The following is a 17,713-nucleotide window of genomic DNA, read 5'->3' as shown; positions in this document are numbered from 1 at the left end:
ATTGTACTACATATAATTAACCAGCATCCTTACATTTTTAAGGCAAAAACCTATGGTTATACTACAAACAAAAATATGGCTATGAGTAAACCCAAATTTTACATGCATTTTACTGTGCCTTAGGATTGCACTACCAATAACTAAAGTATAAATACTATAGACTGAATGCTTATGCACTCAACCCCTAAGTTAATATGTTGAAACTTAAACCCTAATGTGATGGTATTAAGAGGTCATTAGGTCATGTGGATGAAGCCTTCATGAATGGGATTAGTGCCCTTAAAAAAGAGACCCTAGAGAGCTCTCTCCATTTCTACTCTGTGAAAGCACAATGAGAAGATGGCCATTTATGTGTCTATGAACCAGGAAATGGGTTTCTACCAGAGGCCAAATATGTTGGCAACTTGATCTTGGATTTCTTAGCCTCTAGGTCTATTTATATTAGTAATAGGGAAATATGCAAATTGTCCAGGACACCATCACAGTAATGACCAAACAGCAGGCTGCATGGGGAAACAAGGCTTGCAGGGGAAGTTATTGAGGAACATTAAACGACTGAACAGCAGGCTACCTGGGGCAACCAGGCCACTAGGGGGAGGCAGTTAGGGGTGACCAGGCCAGCAGGGGGGAAGTTGGGGTGACCATGCTGGCAGGGTGCAGTTGGGGAGGACCAGGATGGCTCAGGGGGTAGTTGGGGGTGACCAGGCTGGCGGAGGGGACAGTTGGAGGTGACCAGGCTGGCAGGGGGGGGAAGTTAGGGGTGATCAGGCAGGCAGGCAGGCAGATGAGCAGTTAGGAGCCAGTGGTCCCAAATTGTGAGAGGAATGTCTAACTGCCATTTAAGCCCAATCTGTCTGTCATCCCCCCAAGGGGTCCAAGATTGGATAGGTGCAGGCTGGGCTGAGGAGATCCCACCCCAATGCACTAATTTTGTGCATTGGGACTTGAGTAAAAAATAAATTTCTATTGTTTATAGGCCACCCAGTCTGAAGAAATTTGTCATAGCAGCACAAATGAATTAAGACAAAAGCTCTTCTATCAATAAAAAGATACAAATTTTTTCAACTAGTTGTGCTAGAGGAAAGGATTAATTTAATTTTCCATATATATAGAATAATACTACAAAACCTTTGTCATATAAAGAGATAATTAAAGAGCATACACCCTAAAAATGTAGGAAAAAGTGTTAAAGAGGCATTTCAAGGGATAAATTAATAAAGAGATACATTATTTTTCTGAATTGTGTGATTATTGTGGGTTTTTATTCAGCTTTTAAAAATTGTAGCTTGTTATAATTTGTTTTTTAATTTTAGATAAATATTAATTTGTATTTATAATTTTGTGATCTTTTTCTAAAAGGGGCTTCAAATATTGCATGAGTGATATGACTCTTTATAATATGGTTCTGCCCCTGAAGAAAGAAAGGAAGATAATACTACCTAATCAGCATATACTTAAACAAGAGCAACACAAACACTATTATAAAGATTACAAGTATGAGCAGTGAATGGATCAGTCAGGGTGGTGAGAAAAGCACCCCTTTCCCTGTATGATAACTATGGAAATTTGTGTTTAAAGCCTCTATAGTACTTAATGTTATCCAGACTGATTACGGAAAAGCTGAGTAGGGAAAATTGGCAACAGCATTTATTCACTGAACTTTTGAAGACACTCAATATTTCTATCTACAATTTTTAGTACAAAATCAAGTACCACAATATTAGTATAGTCATGACTATATGGAAAATAAGAAACAAAGGCATTGAACCAGCTAATAAAGAATTCAACTTCTGAAGGAGTAATGATGGAGACAGATGATGAATGCTCTCAGCAAGACAGATTGTATCAGAGATGAGAATAGAGAATAATGTGCAAACATCAGAAACAAAAGGACAAATGACAACAGTACGAGAGTGAGCAAGGAGGGCTCAGAATAATTTCAAGGGAGTGAGAGAGCCTAACACTGATGTTGCATAGCTCAGTTCAGCATTGCTCTATCCACACTTACCAGTTGAGGTTTTATGGAGCTAGACAAAAGAACGGTAATGTCACAGGGCCTATTGGGCTGTGTTTATTGTCTCTTTAGCAATTTAAGATCTAATTAAAGGAAAAATGATAAATAAAAAGAACTAAATAAGAGGGAATGGAGAGAACATTGGAAATGCTGAGAGATATATATACAGAGAATAATGACAGAAAAGAAAGTGGAGAAGGGAGGAGGATGCATACTTACTAGAAGCCCAGTGCACAAAATTTGTGCACAGGTGGGGTTCCTTGGGGTGGCCTGCAGAGATCCAGCCCCAATTCAAGCCCCCAGGCTTGCAGCCCCACTTGTATTCACCTTGGCCTGGAACTGCCTGATCCATCATCTCACTGCGGTCTGGCTCTCATTAGGGCTCATTGGGGCTGGCGGCACCTCCATTGCTGCCTGCTGCCAGTGCTGACACCTGCCATGTTCTGAAAGCCCCCTGGTAGCCAGCACATGTCATAGCCAGCATGTCGAGCTGGTTAAACAATTTGCATAATATGTTTTTTTTTATATAGGATAGTTTTGTTTTAGTTCCATGGCTGGCCTTCGCTCCAACTCCATCCCATGCCATAATACTCTGTTCTCTGCTTTTACAGAGGACAGGGGTTAGGGGTGAAGAGTGTTGATTAAGGAGGACTCCTGGGTAAGTGATTTTTATAATAGAAAGAAGAGCAAAAAGAACCTATCTTGGAATGAGATGTCAGCTACACTTTATTGGATTTACCCAAACTATAATCATAATAGTAATTGCTTGTGTTGATTGAGTATGTGTCATGGACCAGATATTAGTCTAAGCACCTTACAAACAATTTTGCATTTAATGTTCACAACACTGTGAAGTAGGTATAAATATTATTTCTATTTTACAAGTTGAGAACATTCAAGCCCAGAAAAGTTAAGAAATATGCCCCAGGTCACAGAAATAGTAATTGGTGGAGTTTTTAGAATGGTCTTTCTGAAAAGAGAGTTCAGGTTCTTTTACTCTACAACTTGGTACCTACAATTAAAAAATGAACGCTCAACTGTGACTCACTTTAGAAGCAAATAATTTCCATTTATAATTTTTCTAACTTAAAGTTGCGGATAAGATGTCATTTCATCTTTTATTATTTATCCACCTTTCTCATTCACCCATGTACCTCTGTATGTGCAGAGGAGGCATTTCACTGCTGACTTCCTCAAGTAGAAAATGTTATAGCAGTCTATGCTGAATCCTTTCTTTCATGTTTCTTATAAGCATCCAGATATTGGCACCAATCTCCTAAATTAGTGCTCCAGCCAAAAGTTAGAGTCAGCTTGTTGAGCATATTTTATATTCCATCCTTACTGGTTAATGAATTTGGGTTCCATTAACCAACACCCAGTGACTTTCAGCATTCCCTTAGAATCTGTGTAGCAAGTTGTTCTTTACAGATGGCTCCTCTGCATGCAGGCTGGAGGTAACTGTGCTGTCTAAATCTCAGTGTCTTGCCAGTTTAGTAAATCAATACAATTATAAAAAATAGCTAAGACGCTAATTCCCATTAGGAACTAATAGTCAACAATATTTCTTCTTCTTTTTTAAAAATATATTTTATTGATTTTTTACAGAGAGGAAGGGAGAGAGATAGAGAGCTAGAAACGTCGATGAGAGAAAAACATTGACCAGCTGCCTCTTGCACACCCCCCAACTGGGGATGTGCCCACAACCAAAGTACATGCCCTTGACCGGAATCGAACCTGGGACCTTTCAGTCCGCAGACCGACACTCTACCACTGAGCCAAACCGGTTTCGGCAATAGTCAACAATATTTCTTATCTTGCCTTGAAACTGTGTTTGAGTTAGAAAGCACTAGATTTATCTTTACCCTTATATAACTCAACTATTCAAAGTTGGCATTGCATAATTTTTATCATACAATACATAAATTATCTCTCAAGCAAAAATATTAATAAATTTTTACTTTAAAAGAAATTTAGATTTCTATAATGAATATCAATGAAAAGTGAAAATCTTCTCCAAGATTCTGGTGAATTTTAGACTAGATATTACAGCCATCTAAAAAATACATGGTGTCCCAAGAAAATGTATACAACCTTTGAGTAATTATAAAGGCAGTGTTTATTAAAATACATTTCATTTTCAAAATGTAATAGAATCAGTTGTTAAGTATATATACATTTTGGGGGATGCTTCTGTATATAATATTGTGCCAAATAATAAATATATGTCATAAAATATGACTAACCATTAGCAATTCTAGGCTTGTGTTAATTAAAACATTATCAGAAGAGCTCACATTAAGGGTTTGCCGTGTATATGTTATAGATGTGGGAGAAAGCAAGTCAAAACAGGCAATGTTGTTGGGAATGAAGAGCAGTGGTCTCTGGAATGCTTTTGTCTTGGATCTGTGAGAAAATGAAGGGAACCATTTTAGATCCTTGGGTTTGGAATAAAATAGGTCTGATATTGGCCTTGAGTAAGTTACTTTAGCCTTTGTGAATTTCAATTCTCACCTGCAAAATTGGGATCATAATTTAGCTGAGCACTAAACATTCTGTGTAAAAAGCACAGAACTATAGACATTCCATAGGACATCTCATAAATTTCCCTCAGGGATTTAAAATCCAAAAGTGAACTTACCAACTCTCCTTCCTTCCCCACCACTCCTGCCCATTTCAATTACTCAAATCTAAATCATAGAATTATCATTGAGTCCCTCAACTTCCATATTTAGTTAGACCTGCAAATGCTGTAGAAACTCTCTCTTCAATGTATCTGACCTTGTACCAAGGTGAGGAGGGTTTTATATGAAGCCTTGAGAGTCCTGGGGGAAAGGTGGGGGGGGAAGGAATGTAATATCAGATGCATCTCTTGGCCCCTTTTTCTCACCCTCTAAAAGCTCAGAAACTTCATATGGTCCAAGGTCTGCCACTTCTATTCATACTCTGGCACAAAATTTTTCTGATGAGGTTATTACCTTAAATTGTCCCTCATGATAGTGTGAAAAAAATCCTAAGATGACTTCCAATTTCATTTAAAGCCACCAACCACAGTCATTCACAGAGCCTCCTCACACAGATATAAAGTGGTGGAAAACAGAAATATTTTGAAATCCTTACCAATATATTTTCCCTTCTTGGTAATTGTTTTAGATTTAATAGTGTTCTCAGATCTCAAATTCCTATGTTGACATTCTAACCCCAGTACCTCATAATGTCATCTTATTTGGACATAATAAGATCTTTACAGAGGTAATCAAGTTAAAATGAGGTCATTAGAATGGACCCTAATCCAATATGACTGAAATCTTTATGGACGGAAATTTAGACACCAACAGATACAAAGGGAAATAATGTGACCATACCAGGAGAATACCACAATCTACAGACCAAAAAGAGGGTCCTGGCACAGATTCTTCCTCACAACCTTCAAAATTAATCAAATATGCCAGCACCTTGATTTCAGACTTCTGGTCTCTAGAAATGTGAGACAATACATTTCTGTTGTTTAAGACTCTTAGTTTGTGAGAATTTGTTACAGCAATCCTAGAAAACCAATACAATAGTCCAGATTCTTTCCCTACAGCCCTTCAGCAGTCCTGCTGTCTGGGAAGTGGCAGATGAAAGACCGCTGAGGGAGGAAGGTCGAATTGAGTAGTGACTCTTGCTAGGCGACAGGGAATGGAAAGCCCATCAGAAAAGAGACAGAGGAAGTAAAAGAGAGGCAAAAAAGAGGAGAAGAAAAGCCCAGAAATACCTTAAATTTCTACCTAATATCAGAGTTGAACATCTGTGGAAGGGTCAAGTAGAGACACCCTTTACGGGTGTTGCTCCTCACTTCTCTAGAAATGTGTAAGTCCTTAGAGAAGCCATGATTTGCTCATGATGCCAGAGCATATGGGATGGAAGGAGGGGTGGGTTGTCTAGCTGGATGGATGGAGGTAGTACTTCTGATTCTCCACTGCCTATGACCTAGAAGCCCTGCTTTGCTCCAGTGGGGGGATATGAGGGTGCTGTGCAAAGTTGTGGACAGGAGATACCTAGGTCTGGACAGAGTTCACAGGGCGGGGAAACTCAAGACCAGAAGTGATTGCCCCTGACTGGAGCAGCAGCTGTCAGCACAACACAAAGCACAAGGCAGGGCCAGCTACACATCAGTAGACATCCACTTGTGTGCTCAGTGATCAGATGAAATGAGACATCTCAGAAAAAAACAAACAAAATCTCAGAGGACAGTGAGTACAACCAAGGTCCCTCCCTGTTCCCTTGTGGATACTTAAGCATCTGCTTGCACACAGATGGCATCTTTCAAAGAACAGAGGCAAGAGAGGCCCTCTGTGTTGAGAGAAACAGACAGGAAATTTAACCCAGCAGAAGCCCTATTTTAGAGCAGAAAATTCTGAGCTATCTATAGCTGACAAATTGATGTTTCTACAGCCATCATTAAGAAGGTGGCTTCCAGGTAAAGCAAGCTTCGTTATAAGATAGTTACTATTTGTATTTCACACATCTGCATTGTAATGAGTAAATACCTATCCCAACCATGCCCCATTTGATAATGAGCCTGTCATGAGAGTCAGGTAGCTTAAATTTAAAGTATACAAAAACCGCACTAGAATGAGTGACTCCATTCATTCTTTTTAGTGCTAACAATGTGCAAGGAGTTGCTGTAATAGGCTCTGTAGAGGATCAAAGATGCCAAAGCAACAGACCTGCAAGGTCGGCCAACCCATAGCTGTTTGATGGGTACCCTACTGCACAGGGTGACATCCTTCTTCCTCCTCCAACCACCCGCTTTGGTCTAAGCGTTGCTTTCCAGAGTGCTGAATTCCTCTTTAAAGCTTTCAAAGATCTGCTGGAAAGAGAAGTGTCATGCACTGGGAGCAGGGGTGGATCGAGTGGGATAAGTCATATATGGGATAATCTCCACTTTCAAAAATCAATGGAGCTTATGGTTTACAACTACTTTAGCTCTCTGTGCAGCAAGCCCGCATCTCCTAATCTATATTCAGGTAGTGATTTTGAGCATTATGTAGCTTGAAAACTTGAAGTGAATTTTCTGGGTGGTTAATAAGCTATCTGTACAAGTATTAATGAACAGTGACCTTGCACTGAAACAAATGCTGCTCCCTAAGTGTTTGTCTCTTCATTACTTTTCTAATATCATAGCGTTTTGCCTCCTTAGTCTCCTAGATGATTATTGTTAGCCAGTGTTTCTATCTTACATGCTAAGTGGGTATACCAGATGGATTTCCACTTATCCTTCAGAAGCCACATGTAAAGGATGTGAAAAAAAACTCTAAGATGTTTTCTTTAACTTTCACTGCTGCCCAATATGTACTCATATAGTCTGGAATATTTATATTAGTGTGAAGATTTTAAGTAGATAAATCGAATTGTTTCATTAAGCAGTTGGTATGTGTCAGGCATTGTGCTAAATGCAAAAAAAAAATAATAATAATTATAATGAAGAACTATATAATATCTATCCTTAAAAATTATTTGCAGAAAATTCTGAATATTCTACATATGACATTGACATTTAATAATAAAAAAAATATTTAGGATAGGCAGAGGAAATATATATTATGAAAATAAATATTCAAATGCTATTAATAATAATAGGTAAATTTATTAAGTGCCAGATTCCCTGATGTGATTGTGCTGCATTGGTTTTCAATAGATGATCTCTCACAGAAATCCTATTTAGTAGGTAGTAGTATTAATTCTATAATAAAAGTACCTAAAGTCATGTTGCATCTGAAATGTGGTAAATCTACTATTCAAACCCAGAACTAGCTAACCAACATCAAAAGGAATATTCTTATACCCCATGCATTTGTTTTTGAAAATATTGTGCAAGAAGCCCATATTCTAATATAATACAGACTTTAAACATGCAAATTTTCAGAATTATCTGAGAGGCTTTATAAAAATTATATATACCTGGGCTTAATACCTAGAGATTCTAAGTGGATAGACATGAGCTGGGCTTGCAAATCTGTAGTTTTGTAAAGCTCTCAGCTCAGTTCTAATGGCCATTCAAGTTCAGCAGTCATTGCTATAAGAGCTGTAGAGACAGGGTCTACACAGGCCATTGGGTGAGAGTAATGGAAAATATCCACATTAATTAGAACTTTTTAAACCACTAATTCAGAATGCACACCCACATACACACACACACACACACACACACACACACACACACACACACACACGCCTAGCATCCTAAAATATACTGATTACTCAAATTTGTTGGGGGTGGGGGAGTATGCTTTTGTTCCCTCCAAGTGCCCTGCATATGAGTACAAAAAATATGTGTGCAGCCAAGGCCGGTTTGGCACAGTGGATAGAGCGTCGGCCTACGGACTAAAAAGGTCCCGGGTTCAATTCCGGTCAAGGGCATGTACCTAGGTTGTGGGCACATCCCCCGTAGGGGGTGTGCAAGAGGCAGCTGGTTGATGATTCTCTCTCATCAATGTTTCTAACTCTCTATCCCTCTCTCTTCCTCTCTGTGAAAAATCAATAAAATATATTTTTAAAAAACGTATGCATTTAGAGAGTATGCTTTTGTTCCCTCCAAGTGCCCTGCATATTAGTGCAAAAAATATGTGTGCACTTAGAGTCTCACCCTCTCTTGCTTGTCTTAGAATTAATCTTCCTGAATCCATAAATTCTCCCATCAAAGACCAGAGTTGAACCTTATAAAGAAGAAGAAGACTCGATATTAGACTCAGTTGGAGCATTGCCCTGTGCACCAAAGTGTTGCAAGTTGAATTTTCTGTTAAGGCATATGCCTGGGTTGCTGGTTTGATCCAGGGTCAGGATACATGCAAGAGGCAGACATTTACTAAGTTTTTTTAAAATCTCTCTCTCTTTCCCGCTTACTGTCTCTCTAAAATCAATCAAAACATATTCAATAGTGATGATAAAAAAAAAGATTAGGTCAACACAGTTCTTCTTTAGTCATAATGCTTGTGTCCCTGCTTTATTAACTGTGTCCAGTCCCTACACACAGTCTTACCCTTAAATTCCAGGATAACCTGGTATTGGTTCAAATCATTTGAGGACTGAAAGGCAGTCTCCAGTTGCTTAATTATGCATGTAGAAAAGATATCAAAAGTTTCTCAGTGTTGTCTATCATGTGCATAAAAGTAAGAAAATGAAATGAGTTTGTTGTCATAGACACTGTCACTAAGAACAGATTTCTCTTAGTCTGTCCCTGGAAGACAAGATAAAAACAAAAAGACATAAAGGTATTTTGAGTCTTTAGTTGAACTTAACTTGAATGCCATTGTTTCTCTACTCAAACATCTCATTAATTAAAGCACCATAAGCTTCAAACATCAACTTTGATAGCTGTTAAACAAGCACCAGTCATCATTGTTTTAACTTTATCTGTGATTGTCAAATTCAGGCATTCGCTCATTTGCCGTTTTCTCTCTGCTTCTTTTGTAATTCCTTGGCAAAGGTAGATAAGTAGCTATGATGAACTGAATTACCAAGTATCAGAAGGAGACTAGAGAGAAAGCTATTATGCACCCACAAATCCTTTTATGCAGTGCAACTTGTTATGGTAAAGGGCTTCTCTTCCATTTATGAGTGCCTCTGTCTCTCTCTTCCTTCCACTTACATGGATTTCCAGTTCTGTTCTGTCTACTCTTCCTGTTAAGATTGCAGAGGTCAGAGGTCAGAGGGAGAGAACACACATTCTACTGTAATAGAAAATGATTTTCTGAGACTAGATAAGTGGGGAGACAAGTATAGCAATTGGTTGCAGAAGCAACTGCTTTTAGATCACTAGATTATTCAGGCCCAATAAGGCAGTCAGTGGCTGACTCCATCCACGCACCTGCTCCTAATGGGAAACCAAAAGTTGAAGTAATTTTCTGGATCACATAGTTACCCTTTGGAGAAAAAAAATATTTTCATATTACAGAAAAATATCACATTATAGTTAAATGGATTACTATCCCAATTTTTGTTTCCTCAAGGCAAGAACCTATATTGACAGCATTCTCTTTGGTTGATTCTATGCTGACTGCTCTTGCTCAGACATGCTACGTATAAATATATATTGGACTTGATCTCCTCACCTATCATTATTAGGTAGAAAGAAAGCAACAAAGTAAGCAGGTATAATTACATTGCAAAAGAAAAGATCTACAATTATTTTCTCTTGCCTTAAGAATATTTTAGGATTAACACCAAATTTATTAATTCAACAAACATTTACTGGGTGACTAATATGGCCAGAAAATGTGTTAGGTCCTTGGGTTATAGCAGTGATCAATGCAAAATAAACACCATCCTGGTCTTTCTGAGGCCCATAAGCTAGCAGTAGAGAATACAATTACAGAAATAACAAAGATCAAATGTGTGGGCAAGTTTAGGGAACTATAGGCACAAATGGCAGGAGGAGCTAACCAGGTCTGAAGGGAGTGAAGTTGCCCAGAAAAAAGACACCTAAGCCAGAAAATAGAAGTTTGCTGTGCACAGAGAAAACGGTCTGTGAAGGCCCACAGGTCAAATAGAGCTTGTTGTAGCTGAGGACCCAGAGAAACCCAGGTGGCTAGATAAGCAGATGAGGAAAGAGTAGACTGACAAAAAATTGGGGAGGTCAGAAAGGCCAGTTTGTGGAGGGGTGGCACAACCCCTAAGAATGGCAGTCCTGCTGCTAGTCAGTCCTTTCATGATCTCTGGTTGAAATTCTTCATCAGTTCCCTTCCCAAGGGCTGCAGATCATTTCTTCATTTCCCAACTTCCTCTCAGATGATTCTCACCTCTTTCCTGTGCTAAGGTGATTCTTCTTACACAGTTCACAATGATTCTGTGCATTCAACTCCTCTTCTTTGCCTGGAGCAAACACTGATCACCCACAGGGTCCAAACCTTGTGTTAGGAATTGAATGTATGCAATTCTGAGAGAAAATATCAATAATTAAAGCTAACATAAATAGCCCCTAAAGTTCTCTCCTTCCCTGAGGGTAAAAGTGGACTGAGATGGGGGATACAGAAAGAATAGTCTTTGGAGGAACAGTAGCAGGATCATAACCCTGGATTCAGAGAAGGCAAGAATCAGATATGGATTTGGCTGGCACACATCTGTGTTTTCCTTTCCCATCTTCTTTTCTTCCCCATTCTAAAGCAGTATATAACAGTGGAGTGCAGAGACCAAAAAAAAAATGATATGGAAGAAACTATGTATTTTCTGTATGAAAAGCAACAAAACAGACAAGGCCGAGAGTGAAGCCTAGAACAAAGGACATGAGGGGCTGACTTTGCTATGACTCTGACAAAGGGGATGAATGGAGTTCTGAGACCTCTTCTCTGTGCCCCAGAGCAGGAGAGCAGCCAGGAGTCTAGGGGACAATAAAAACAATTACAAAAAAAAAACCCCCACCATCAACCAGGTTGTTTGTTTGGTTTGTGCTTTCATAACTTGGGAGATGTTAACAGAAGAGACTTAGAGAAGGAGAAATACAATTACAAGTCACAGAGTCAACTGAAGTGAGAGAGCAGGGATGCACTGCTCTCAAACTGAAGGGAAATGTTACTAGAAGTTTTCTGATTATACATCTTTCATTACAACTGACAGATATTTACTTAGGCAAATCAGAAATATCATCAACAGTCAGTATCTCTCCATCTTCTGGTTCAGTTCTTGTCCATGTGGCTTTATTCCCTGGTTCCATATGGTGGCAAGATGGTCCTCAGCAGGCCCAAGAATACAGACAGCATCTTTGCTTTGAATTCAACAGAAAAGAGCACTCTTCTTTTCGCAACAGATGATGATAACTTATAGAGTCCTCCTCTGCCAGAAACTGAGCTAAGAGTTTTCCTTATATTAACTCATTTGATCTGCATAATGGTTCTGTATTATCCTGAGATATAGAGTGAGGTAGCTTTCCCAAGTCATTCATCTAGTTAGTGACAAAGAAAGCATTTGGATCCAATAGTTATGATTCAGTTTGTACTCCTAATCACCATGCTACACTGCCTTCTACTGATATTTTAGGAAGTGAGTCAAGTGTGTATCCCTGCACCAGTCACCTTGAACTTGATATCTTGACTATCCAGTCCTAAATCCCATACCACAAAGAGCTGAAAGTAAACTCAAGGCTGCTGTGTACTGCCAGGGGACAGGGCAGTCATTCATGGAAAAATCATGCCACCAACATAAAGGGATGAAAGATAAGATGTCCAATACTGAGTACAACCAAAGTGTTACTTGCCACTGGCAAATGCCATTCTCATTCCCATTCCTAGTGTGTTCTCTCTCTCTCTCTCTCTCTCTCTCTCTCTCTCTCTCTCTCTCTCTCTCTCTCTTTCTCTTTCTCTTCACCCTCCCATCTCCCCTGCCATCATATAATCCATAACAACACTATATACACTATGTATCAGACACATGGATTGAGCATTAATTAAAAGTCCCATTACACAAAGCTTAAATTCTAATAGGGATAGTGACACACAAAATATAAATGTTTATTATTTACTAGAGGTCCATTGCACAATATTCGTGTATGGGTAGTGTCCCTTGGCCTGTCTGGCAATGAGTGCCAATCTGTGGGGTGACTACCTAGTGAGGTGATTGGGGGCGGGGAGCACTCCATTGGCACCCACCTTGGCTGGCCTGGGGCCTGTGGGCTGGTGGCAGCTCATGCGTTGAGCATCTGTCCCCTGATAGTCAGTGCACATAATAGCAACTGGTCATTCCACCAATTATTCTGCTATTCGGTCGATTTGCATATTAAGCTTTTATTATATAGGACTAGAAGCATATATAATATGTCCCTCAGCCTAACTTGCCCCCTCTCACAGTCTGGGATCCCTGAGGGGATGTCTTATTGACTGCTTAGGCCTGTTCCCTGTGGGGAGCAGACCTAAGTCACAGTCTGGCCTCCCTCTGTGGGAGACCACTGGGCCAATCAGGGGAAAGCACCGCCCCCCATCACCTAGCTGCTGCCTGCTCCTGGCCCTTTCATCTACCACAGCTTTGTCAGGAAGGACTTCCAGAAGGACGTTTGACTGATCTAATTAGCATATTATGCTTTTATTATTATAGATATATGCTTTTAAAAAACAGTATAGCAAGGTGACAGGGAATGACAGATGGAAGAAAGAGTACCATTCTGTATAGAATGATCAGTGAATACTTTCTGCATGAGGGAATATTGCAGCATAGATCTGAGTAAGTGAGAGGGGTGGTGAACCATGCAGATTTTGGAGACAACAGAGGTGGTGGAAAGAGCAAGTAGGAAGGCCTGAGGTGAGAGGGTGCATACTGAGTTCCCAGACCTGAGGTCAGTATGGCCAAAGTGGAGTAAGGAGAAGTGGGTGGAACTGAGGTCAGAGGGCTTCCTCCAGGGTCACCTCTGCCATTGATGCCACTTCTCTATTTATGCTGATAACTGGAACTGGCTCTTCCCAGCAGGTATCCCCTACTTCCAACTACCTCAATTTATAATTCATAACCTCACCCGAAACTCAACATGTTGAAATTAAAAATCATCCTCTTTGACTCAGACCTATTTCTTCTCCTAGGATCTTCATAGTTGCTGGTAACTACCCAATCTCCTAGTGTTTTCCAGACATGAACACCTTAAGTCATTAGCACCCCACCACCTCTCTCTTAACCACCAAGACATGTTCAGATGGTTTTTACTCTCTTCCTGCAATGTCTCACATCCCTTTCTGATTCCATTATAGGTAAGAACTTCATCATTTCTGACAAAATCTAATTGCAACAACTAATTGCAAGAACTAATTCCTGTTCTCACAACTTCCATCCCTCCCAGACTGGAGCTTTCACAGCTGAGAGCAACCTTCTGAACACTTAGCCTTCATCACTGCTGGTTAAATCCTTCCTAATAAGATTTAATCTCTGGACATGGACTTAGTATTTAGAGTCTTTGATTAAGAAGGTCCTGGCATATGTTTACAGCCTTGCCTCTTATTTCCAATCAGTACCAAATCACATGTCTTTCTGGACTTCTCTACCTTTCTGTCTTAGTTTGCCATTTTCTTCTCCTGCAATGCACAAACCTAAACCAACAAGTTATGGGAATATTTTCAACAAGGCTCAGTTCAAATACTGGTGGAAATTAGTGGATGGGGAGAATATCTGGCAAGAACAGAACAACTACTGGAGGAACCCTGTGAAGTTCAAAGATGTCCAGGCCATACTTATTATTGCATCTAAACTTCAGCCCTTACATCACAATCAACCCTTTTATATCTTGACAGCAACCTAAACCTTGATGATTGAGATATTCAGAGAGCAGAAGTGCCTCCCTCAGAAGCACCATAGGCACTGATCGAGAGGAAAAGGACCACGTGGCAGGGTGGCAGGTGGTTGTCAAAAGCATAAACTTCAGAGCCAATAAAGGCAACTTGTGGGGCATGAAAGCAAGGGGCCCATGTCCTTAGGGGTATGAATTTAGATTAATCAATGCTTGTGGCAACAGTGACACCCAGTGGAGGATTCACTGGCCACTTTATAACTGAAATCTGAGTTTTTGAGAGCTCATTAGGCTTCTCAGTGAAAACAAATGCCTTCTTCCAGAGCCTAGCATTGTTGCCCTGGACAGTGTGACTCAGTTGGGTGCCCCAAAGGTTTGGCAGCTCCATCTCTGGCAGGGGCATGCAGGAGGTAGCTAATCAATGTTGCACTCTCACATCAATGTTTCTCTTTCTTTTTCTCCCTTCCTTTCTCTCTCTAAAAATTAATTTAAAATATTTTTAACAATTTAAAGAGTCTAGCATTGTTAATTCTGAGAAGTAAAATTAATGCTCTGCTTAATGTCTGGAACTATACCAAAGAGGGAAAGTGTCCTAGTGAAGTCTTATTTTAGTATATAGACATCAGTCACCTTGATTTACATCTTGTGTGTCTATGGGGCAAGAGGTTCCCAGAGTTTTTACTCAAAATGAGACAAGACTCAGACAACAGTCCAAAAATTTGTAAAAGGTGCAGATGGTGTCATTTGTTGGCCAGGGATTCCTTGCCTTAAATAATAAGAGACAGCCAAACACATGATAGCCAACACTGGACAGAAAGTGGCAGCAGTTCATTAGTCATATATACTCAACAGCCCATAGCAAAAGGATAACATATGCCATCCAGAGTCACAAGGGGATTCCACTGAGGAGCAGAGTGAACAAGTAAGGGTGGTTTGGACAGGATCTGTAAAATAAGAGCATGCAACAGGCTTTGTTTCTAGTGGGAGGATGTGATTAGCTTGTTTTAATAATTTCACAGACTGGCAGGAAAGTGAAACCTGTGAGGTAGAAGACCTGGTGGATTATAGCTGGTACAACTGATGTAGGAAATAGCCAGGTGGGGAGCTCTTGCTTCTGGTTGGGAAGCACATCTGGCAACAATAGAGAAACTCATACTTAGGTTTTTGGGGCCCTGTGAAACTCAAAGATGTCAAGGAAGCAAAAGCACCTTAATTTCAGGCTTTATCATACATCACTATTCATAAAATACATCTGATTATCATTCACTTCCATTTCCTCCATGAGTACCACCTGAGTGATAGTCATCATCTCTCACCTGTTCTAGTTTAATAGCCACCTATGCAGTCTCCCTAACTTCATTTTCTTTCCACTTCCCTCATCATCAGAGCCCATAATTCACCCGGCATCTATCATAAACACCTGCATTCCCTACTCAAAATGCATACATATATTTCCATAACACTTAACATTAAATAGAATTCTTCATGATGGCCCAAGGCCCCATAAAATCTGAGCTCCACTTCCCTTTCCAACTTCATTTCCTTACTACTTTTTCCATTGTTCACTCTGGTACAGGCCCAATTGTCTTCTTTATTTCCCTCTAATATGTCAAGTTTATTCTACTTGAAATCACTTTCCCCAAGATATGTGCAAAGTTGATGCTTCTCATGATTCACTTCTCAGTTTAAGTGTTACCAGACCTGCCCTGACCATTCTTCCCTGTTTTATCTTTCTTCATAGAATTTATCCATACTTGAAATTGTATTACATATTTTTAACCTATGTATTTTTGAGTCCTACTAGAATATATATTAGAGAGGCAGGGGTCCCTTCTGTCTAATTTTACACTATATTCTTAGCTTCCAGAATTATGCTAATACTAGAGGCCTGGTACACAAAATTCATGCATAGGGGTGTGTATCCCTCAGCCCACCTGCACCCTCTCCAATCTGGGACCCCTCGAGAGATTTCCGACTGCCTATTTAGGCCCGATCCCAGGCAGTCGGACATCCCTCTCACAATCCAGGACTGCTGGCTTCCAACTGTTTGCCTGCCTGTCTTCCTGATTGCCCCTTAACAGTTTCTGCCTGCCAGCCTGATCACCCCCTGACCACTCTCCTGCCAGCCTGATTGATGCCTAACTGCTCCCCTGCCAGCCTTATTGCCCCTAACTGTCTCTCTCCCCTCTCCTCCTCCCCCACCCCCGCAGGCCTAGTCACCCCTAACTGCCTTCCCCTGCAGGCCTGATAACCTCTTACTACCCTCCCCTGCAGGCTTGATTGCCCCCAACTGCCCTCCCTTGCAGGCCTGGTCCTTCCTACTTCTCTCCCCTGCAGGCCTGGTCACCTCCAACTTTCCTCCTCTGCAGATCTGGCCACCCCTAACTAACCTCCCCTGCAGGTTTGATTGCACCCAACTGCCTTTCCTTGCTGACCTGGTTCCTTCCAAATGCCCTCCCCTGCAGGCCATCTTGTGGTAGCCATTTTGTGTCCACATGGGGGCAGCCAGCTTTGACTACATGAGGGAAGCCATCTTGTGTGTTGGAGTGATGGTCAATTTGCATATTGGTCTTTTATAATATAAGTTAGGATGTAATAAGAGCCCAATGAATATTTGTTAACTGAAATAACAAATGAATAAAAGAAGAATTAAAAAAAGAATAAGTGAAATTCTGCCATACTTAACATATAGTAGATCAGTGGTTCTCAATTTTTTTAATGCCATGACCCTTTAATACAATTCCTCATGTTGTGGTGAACCCCAACCATAAAATTATTTACATTGCTACTTCATAACTGTAATTTTGCTACTGTTAATGAATCGTAATATACATATATTTGTGTTTTCTAATGGTCATAGGCTCTACAGCATCAGTTCTCAACCTGTGGGTCACAACATTACTCAAGGGGTCCCAGATTGGAGAGGGTGCAGGCTGGGCTGAAGGACACCCCTCTATCCCCCATGCATTAACTTAGTGCTCCAGGCCTCTAATATATATATTAGTAATTGTGGAATCTGGCTAAGCAAATCTGAGATCTGTGAGGCAAGTCAGAAACAGGTTGGAAACTCGCCAGCCAGAAGCTAATCCCTGGTCCAAAATTGGGAATTTCTTCTTTCTCTGGAAAATGTTGTTGATGTTTTTCTTAAACCCTTTCACTGATTAGATGAGGCCCGCCCAGATTATCAAGGATAATCTCATTTATGTAAAGTTAACTGACTGTAGATGTCAACCACTTCTATAAAATACCTTTTTAGCAACACCTACTTCACATGTGATTGAATAACTTGGCCTACCCAAGTTGACACATAAAAATAGCCATAACTATAGACAAACCAACCAGAACTTAAACCAATCCTCTGACTCCAATTCTAAATTCTAAAGCATCATGATGCCCTTTCTCATCACTAATATGTGTCAAATGAAAATTGAAGAATTACTTGGCTATGAAAGTGAATG

At 40.2% G+C, this 17,713-nt stretch overlaps 1 long non-coding RNA gene across 1 annotated transcript; it reads right to left on the bottom strand.

The window, feature by feature from the left end:
- Nucleotides 1-227: 227 nt before the first annotated feature.
- LOC118728466 lies at nt 228-16,518 on the bottom strand. Its single transcript, XR_004990906.1, has 3 exons — nt 16,508-16,518; nt 13,639-13,644; nt 228-305 (listed from the first exon to the last, which is right to left on the bottom strand). It is a non-coding gene; the product is annotated as an uncharacterized LOC118728466 (long non-coding RNA).
- Between the last annotated feature and the right edge of the window lie 1,195 nt (nt 16,519-17,713).

The sequence above is a fragment of the Pipistrellus kuhlii genome, unplaced genomic scaffold (assembly GCF_014108245.1).
Source record: "Pipistrellus kuhlii isolate mPipKuh1 unplaced genomic scaffold, mPipKuh1.p scaffold_m20_p_3, whole genome shotgun sequence".
Classification (NCBI taxonomy): domain Eukaryota; kingdom Metazoa; phylum Chordata; class Mammalia; order Chiroptera; family Vespertilionidae; genus Pipistrellus; species Pipistrellus kuhlii.
Note: the sequence above shows the minus strand (reverse complement) of the source record. Positions and strands in the feature narration are given on the sequence as shown.